At 59.4% G+C, this 7,410-nt stretch overlaps 1 long non-coding RNA gene across 1 annotated transcript; it reads left to right on the forward strand.

Annotated features, from left to right (window-relative positions):
- The first annotated feature begins 318 nt into the window (after window positions 1-318).
- On the forward strand, window positions 319-6,349 carry LOC115517813. Its single transcript, XR_003970076.1, has 2 exons — window positions 319-521; window positions 4,227-6,349. It is a non-coding gene; the product is annotated as an uncharacterized LOC115517813 (long non-coding RNA).
- The last annotated feature ends 1,061 nt before the right edge of the window (window positions 6,350-7,410 follow it).

The raw sequence follows: 7,410 nt of genomic DNA on the forward strand, positions 1-7,410 counted from the left end.
TGCTGGGGACAGTGCTTGGCTCTCGTCTCCATCATCACTATGAGGTTTTGAAGGGTGCGTAGGAGTTGACCAAGTAAAGAGAACAGACAAGGAGGGAGCTCCAGGCAGAGGGAATTCTCTCAGCGGGACCCTGCAGGCCTCAGAAGCCACCCTGAGGCATTTGGACTTCATCCATGGTCAGATGTGGGTGAGCAGAGATGAGGCGGAGACTGGCAGAAGGCGGGGAGATACCCTGGGCAGGGCCGCCAGGGCGGGAGCAGGAAGCGAAAACCTTTTCGTTAGGGCAACGACAGTCACATGATACCGACTCACCCAACATTTCCTGAGGGCCTACTATGTCCCAGTCCTGGGGATACAGTGGGAAACAACATTATGGGGCCACAGAGCCGATGTTCCAGTGAGGGAGACGGAGAGTGACAGAAAATCTCATAAATAATTCATCGAGTCCAGCTGTCTGGAGGGTTCAGCAGGAGAGGTAAGTGGTGCCATGAGACGTTCCACGATAACAGGAAGCCAGCCCGGTGCGTGTGGGAGCTCTGGGGAAGTGGTGTTTCAGACAGACCTTAACAACGAGGCGTGAGCAGAGAGAGGAGGGGACGGAGCATGAAGAGAACATTCCAGGCAGAGTGAACAGCACGGGCAGAGCCCCGAGTGGGATGCAGTGTGTGGCCCGTGGGAGGAGGTGGCAGCCTGTGGCCAGAACAGGATGGCGGGGGGGGCGGGGGGGGGGACCGGTGTGGCGACGCGGTGGAGAGGGGCAGGGCGTGTGGACCGTGGGGAGCAGTTTGGTTTCATCCTCTAGGCAATGGGGAGCCAGGTAGGAGCCTGAGAAGGTTGCCGGGTCCTGGTTAGTTACCCTGCAAATTCTTGGACAGAGGGCAATGAGTCAGCCCCAACAGATAGATTTGTGGTTGCAGAAGACCACAGTGTCGGCCCGGAGAGGCCGGGACCCCCGCACAGCCCCGCCCACGTGCCGGGTGCCCCCCTGCCCGCCCTCCTCCCCAGCAGAGCGGCCCCAGGCAGACGGATGAGGCGGGCGCCCGATCCGTGTTGAGTTCAGCTCAGCTTCTGACTGCATCTTGGGTCTGGCTCATCAACACCCGAGAAAATACCGTCCGGGGGGCGGAGGGTGGACAGTTCGGAGCTGCACAGCTGGGCAACGGCCGGCCGCAGCAGCGTCCAGGGATCGCTCTTCTCGGGAAGACAGACACGTAAGGGCAGGAAGGGGTGGGGTAGGGGGGCAGGCCACCACACTGCTGCTCGTGCGCTGTTTGCCCCAGGCCCGATTTCCCGTCCACAGGAGGCCCCAGGTGGGGGTCCCAGCAGGGCCTGCGGCTGGACACGCGATCAGAGATGCGGAAGAGGGGCTGCCTGAATGCTTCATCTCCTGGTGCCAAGACCAGGCCCAAGCCCCTCACTCCACACGCCGGGGGGGGGGGGGGAAGGGACGCACTGGGCGGTGAGCCTTACCAGCGGCTGCTCTGGCCCCAATGCATTCTCGCTGGAAGGCCGTGAGTGAGGCCTCTTTGTGCCTCAGTTTCCTCATCAGAAGACAGGAGGGCCTTTCTGCCCGAGAGGGCGATGGCAAGGCCCCAACCAGATTCTGGCGTTGACTGCCTTTCGTCAAGTGCAGAAGGCGGTGAGGACCGAGCCCTCCTTTTTAGCAGCTGTGACCCCGAGGAGCTGCCCTTGGTGTCCTGTGGGGGCCACACCAGTGTCACACAACCACGTGTTGGACAGAAGTGAGGTGCGGTCAAAGGGCCTGGATGGGAGCCACACAGACGCCAGTCCTGGCCCCATCTCCTCCCAGCTGGGGAACCTGCCGAGGCCTCAGTCCCCTTCTTCGTCCAACAAATAAAAATACCTTCAGCCCAGGGCTGTGTGTCAGTCGGTCTAAGAATACTGTAATCCCAGGCACTCTGCGGGCACACGGGACCTGCCACTTTTCCATGTTTCTCCTGCAAGCACCTATACCAAAGTCCTGTTCAGTCAGTCTCAGCCTCCAGTCCAGAAACTGAGATTTCTTGGAGACGGTATGAGATTCTAGGGGTTTGCATCTTAGAAGAGGAACCTGGACAGGACAATAGTTATGCAAAAGCAAGGAATCCCTAATGGTAAAATTTCTGCCAAGAGGCAAGAAAGGGAAAAAACACTGAGGATAGAGGAAAGTCCTTCCTAGAGTTCTGAAATCACCCCGCAGAGACGTGCAGTATTTGCAGGGTATGCATTATACGGCCGGCATTATACCAGGGACCAGAGAAAACGGCAATCTCCGATGCCTAGGAGGTGCCCATCAAGAATGAATGCATGAGCAAGAACTGAGGATTACAGCACCAAGGACTCGACCACTGGCTGCTTCCCAGCCGTCAGTAGGCCACCTACGTGGCACCAGGACAGCATGCACAGCCGTGGCCCAGCCCAGTCTCTCCTGGGAAGGGGATCTCCATGGGCACAGTGGATGGGATGGGTTCCCTGCGTGGACTCGACATCTTTAATGAGGACTGACAAAGCCATGCCAGGTGGGACCCCAGGCCTAGAAGACTCCGTGAAGGGAGCAGTGAAACAGCTTCAATTCTGGAATTCACACTCCCTGCCCTGATAAAAGAATCGCCACGACCAAAGCCTAAAGCGAGGGCCCACGTTCACAGCCACCAGCATCCTTTACTGTTCATTCCCCCGTGGATGTGTGTCCTGTGGGGACAGAAAGACCAACAGCTGCCCTGGGCCTGGTCACCCAGTTGCTGTGAGGCCCCAGTCACCTTCGGCCCCTGCTCTGAACCGTGGGCACCTCATCTGAGAGAAGTGAATGGTCACCTCTGCCACGAAGAACCGGGAGGTGGCAGGTCCGTGGAAACTCACGGAGAGTCGCCCTCCCCTCCCCGGGGTCTGAGCATCAGGTGAGGGGGGTGGGGTGCCCAGCCCCTGGCCTCCCACCTCACCAGGCCCCACACCCTGCATGCCGGACGCCCAGGCCTCCGGCCCACATCCACAGAGCTCAAGGGAAGGAGGACAGCTGGATTCCTGCGCTGCCGGTGGGGGGCCGGGGGCGGTTCATCACCCTCCGACCGGTGGTGATCAGGACAACCAGGTGTGGGCAACCTTCCCAGCGCAGGCTCCTCTGCCTGGCTCACACCGCACGTGACCCCTGAACAAGCCTCTCCACTCGTCTGGGCCTCAGCTTCCCCACCTGGAAGTGCAGGTGAAAATGCCCACCTGTGAGTCGTTACATCCAGAGTCTCTTCAGCGCCTGGCACTTAGTAGGCGGCTTCTGGGATGTGGGCGGGACTCCCCGGCCCGGCACACCCCCGTCTCACCCCTGCACACCTCATTCACACTGCGCCTGCCTCCCGGAAGGCTCCTCCCCGTATCTAACTCTCCCAGGCAAAACCCTGTTTCCCCTTCACGCCTTCCACCCACTACCTCCTCCAGGGGTTTCCTCGGTCATCTGCCAGAATTCACCTTGCTTCCTCTAGATGCCTCCAGTGCTGTTAGGACCCTGGCTCTAATCCTGGATAACTCCCAGTTAACCAAGATTGACTGCAGTTAAAAAAATTTTTTTTTAAGGTTTATTTATTTTTGAGAGACAGAAAGAGACAAGAGTGTGAGCAGCGGAGGGGCAGAGAGAGAGGGAGACACAGAATCCGAAGCAGGCTCCAGACTCCGAGCTGTCAGCACAGAGCTGAGCACGCGGGGCTCGAACCCACAAGCCGCAAGAACCCGAGAGCCGACCTGAGCCGAAGGTGGACGTTTAACCAACTGAGCCACCCAGGCACCCCACCTCCAGTTTAAATAGAACCCTGTGCGTGAACACAGCAAGCTTACTCTCACCTCAGGAGTCTTGCACGGGGCTGTTCCCTCTGCCTAGGACGCTTTTCCCCAAGTCTTATACAAGGCAGTCTCCTTCCTGTCTTTTTCCTCTCAGGGCAATGGCAGGGGCTCTGTCTGCTGTGTTCAATGCTGTAACCTGTGTACCTAGAACACTGCCTGTGACAAATAGCCACGGGGACAGCAGGGATGCTCCGTGAAGGGTCCTAGGCTCCTGCTGGTGCTGCCCCATCCAAGGGCTCCGTGTGGTCACCCCAATATGAGTAGACACCTCCGCTGACCCACGGACCTAAAGATAAACTTGGAGGTGACGCAGTGCGTATCCGGAACGGGCCGGGACCCATCTCTTCTGGACGAATGCTCTGGGGCAGATACCTAACGCGAATCGTTTCTGTCATCAGGACACGGAGGGGCTTGACAAGGACCAGCTGCCGCCGCCGAGGGACAGGCTGCTGGAGCGCCGATGGGCTCTCAGCAAAATTGATGGCCACTGTCAGAAAATGATTTCCCCACGGCCTGACGCCAGCCCTCGGAGGAGCTCAAATCCCAGGCAGCGATGTCTCCTGGGGCGGGCGGGCGGCCCGCACCTGGCCCAGCTGCTTCCCAAAGCCGGGAGCCCGCGATGCCCAGGAGACAAGAGAAGCCTACAGGACCGGCACCCGGGAGGCCGCGCTGAGAGGCTGTGGGGCAGCAGGGGGCCCTGCCCTCTGGGGAAGAGTGGGGGCTCCTGCCTGTACCCCCTTAAATCAATCTGTACCTCCAAGCCCAGCGCCGAGCCGGGCACAGCGCAAGCACCCGGTGAATGTTGAATAAATGAGGTAATAAATAACGATTCTAGAAAGCGTCAGGGGACACCAGACCAGCGTCTGGAGAAGGGATTCGGCAAATGGACAAGGAGGGCGGAGGGCCCAGGACCCTGGCTGCCCAGTGCCCGCCCATCCACACACCTACCCAGTGAGGGAGGGAGCGCGTGGCAGGGGAGAATGGCCCAACCTGGGCCAGACCGCACCTCCCAGCCCTCCTCGCACAGTCTTCGGGTCATACCCCGGCAGAATATTCGCTTTTAAATTAGCTGGGCCTTCTTTTTTAAAATGACAGGAAATTGAATCTGATGCTGCAAAGCTGTTTCCATAGTTTTTTAGAAACATCCAGAACTGGGGAGTTGCCTGAGGAGACCTGGGGACAGATGGGCAGCTGTAGCCCACCCACAGAGACTCCCACGGGACCCAGTCCTGTCCAGGAGGAAAGTTCTGGAAAGGGTCAGTTCATCACTGATCACCGACCGCCTAACACTGGAAAGTGGAAGAAGCCTGCTGGGGTCTCGAGGTGCTGGCACCAAGCTCGGGGTCCAGAAGGACGGACCCCCATCCTGGTGGGCTCTACTGAGTCCCCGTGGAAGGGGCACCGAGGCAAAAGCATAAGCTCAGGGACGGACTCTGAGGGGCGGGGGGATGGGGAAGGGGGTGGCAGCCAGGCAGGTGGAATGGGTTGGCCAGGGGCAGGAAGAAAACATCCACTTGCTCATTCACTCAACAAACGTTCACGGACTCCACCTCCAGACAAGGTGCTGAGCTGGCCAGGGGGGGTCAAAGCTGAGTGAGACTCCCTCCATCCTAGAAGGGTCCTCTATGGGCTGGCGGTGGAGGCAGGCTCCCGGGCGGTGTCCTGGCCCGGGCAAACCATGCCTGCTCTGGCCTCAGTGCCTTTGCTGCTGCTGTGCCCTCTGCCCGGAATGCCATCTCGTTCCGTCTGGTCAGCTCTTGCCTCAAGGCTCAGCCCAAATGTCCCTTCCTCCAGCAAGGGCTGGGTGAGGGCCTCCTCAGTGCTGACCTCACCCCAGCAGTGCTCCACCGGGGAGCTCCTCCAGGGCAGGGCCACACCTGGCCATCGCAGGTGTCCGGGGCCCAACCCTGGCACCAAGCAGGGGCCGCCACAACTGTGAACGGAGAGCCAACCAAGTCTGCGGAGAGGGACGGAAAGACAATGAGAACAGGGGCCCTCACTGGCCACCGGGAGCCTCCGGGGCGGCCCAGGCAAAATTCCCTGCCCCAAGATACACGAAGCCACGCCCGTGCCGAGGCAAGAACACAACCGGCGAAACCCCCCAGCCTCGGCAAGAAATCAGCACCGCTGCCCACTGCTGCTGTCCCCTCCTTCCAGAATACACGGAGCCGTAGCTCTTCCCTCCTGCGGCTCCCCACTGCTCCTGGGGCCCAGGAGAACAAATGCTCACGTCTACTGGCTAATACAGACCCCACGACCTACCACGAGAATCGCTCCATTTGACAGAGAAGCAAACCGAGGCCCAAAGACAGAACGTCTTTCCTGATCCCGTGTCCACGGGAAGCGCCACTCTTGGCTACAGGGGCTCCCCAAAGGGACCGGAACTGGCACGGCTGTCCTTAACACCATCCATGCCTACTTCTGCCTCCTCTGGGATGCCTCGTGCCCTCTCCAGCCTTTTTTTTTTGTTTTCTGAAAACCAGGATCTGATCGCATCAGTCCCTTGCTCAAGTGCCGCTGATGGCTTCCACTTTCTCCTGGACCACATCCCAGCCCCTCTGGGGAAACTTCTGGTGTCCTCCCCATCACTGTACTCCAGTCACAGCTAAGTATCGCCCTTCCTCCAAATGCTGGGTGTCCTCTGAGCCTCGGTGCCCACCTGCTTCTCTCCCTGGAACATCCTTCCCAGACAGGTGGACTCTGACCCGGCCTTGAGGCCCCGCTCAAAGGTCCTTCGCCCTCAACAATCTTTCCAGACAGCCCAGGCCCCGGGCAGCGCTGGCCAAACTACCTGTGTGCCTCCTGAGACGGCTGACAGAGCTCTCCTGGTGCCTGGCCCTGTCTGACTCATCCCCCACCTTCCCCACCCGCCCTCGTGCGGCACACCCTCAACATTTGCTGAAATGAATAAATTATCTCATTTAGCCACAGAGCACGCCCAGCTCGACTGCCAGCAGTTCAGCCAAGAGCCCTCGTGTGGAAATCACCACAATGAAGGTGGCAATATTTCACCTCACCCAGAAATTTACTGCGAGTTCTCTAGTCTCACGAGTGTGTGTGTGTGTGTGTGTGTGTGTGTGTGTGTGTGTGTGTGGTGGGGCAGTGCTGGGTGACAAGAGCTGAGAATCTCCTCCTCCTCCAAATGGGTCTCTGGCCTGTCAGGTTCACCCAGGCCCTTCCCCAGGGCCACCTCGCTGTCCTGCAAGGTAGGCGACAGGGGAAAAAAAAACATACCTCCATTTCACTGAGGTGGAAACTGAGGCTCAGGGGCCACGTGATCAGTGGGCAATATCAAGCTACAAACGAAGGGCTCTGTTCTTTCCTCCCTATTGGGTCTGGGCAGGAAAGGGGACACCGCACACAGCAGTGGAGAAACTCGTAGAGGGTCGGCTGCAGGCCTTTCCCATGGCTGGGGGGGCGAAGGAGGGGACAGGATGACCCCTCCCCCTCACGGACCTGGAAAGAAAAATGGCAGCCAGCCAGCAAGGCCCAATTGGGTAGCTGGCTTCAAAGGCATCTAGGAGCCAAGAGGAGCCAGATCCCACTCGAGCCCGGGCGGGGAACCATCCCTGCTCTGCTCAC

This window comes from Lynx canadensis, chromosome B4 (genome assembly GCF_007474595.2).
Source record: "Lynx canadensis isolate LIC74 chromosome B4, mLynCan4.pri.v2, whole genome shotgun sequence".
Taxonomy (NCBI): domain Eukaryota; kingdom Metazoa; phylum Chordata; class Mammalia; order Carnivora; family Felidae; genus Lynx; species Lynx canadensis.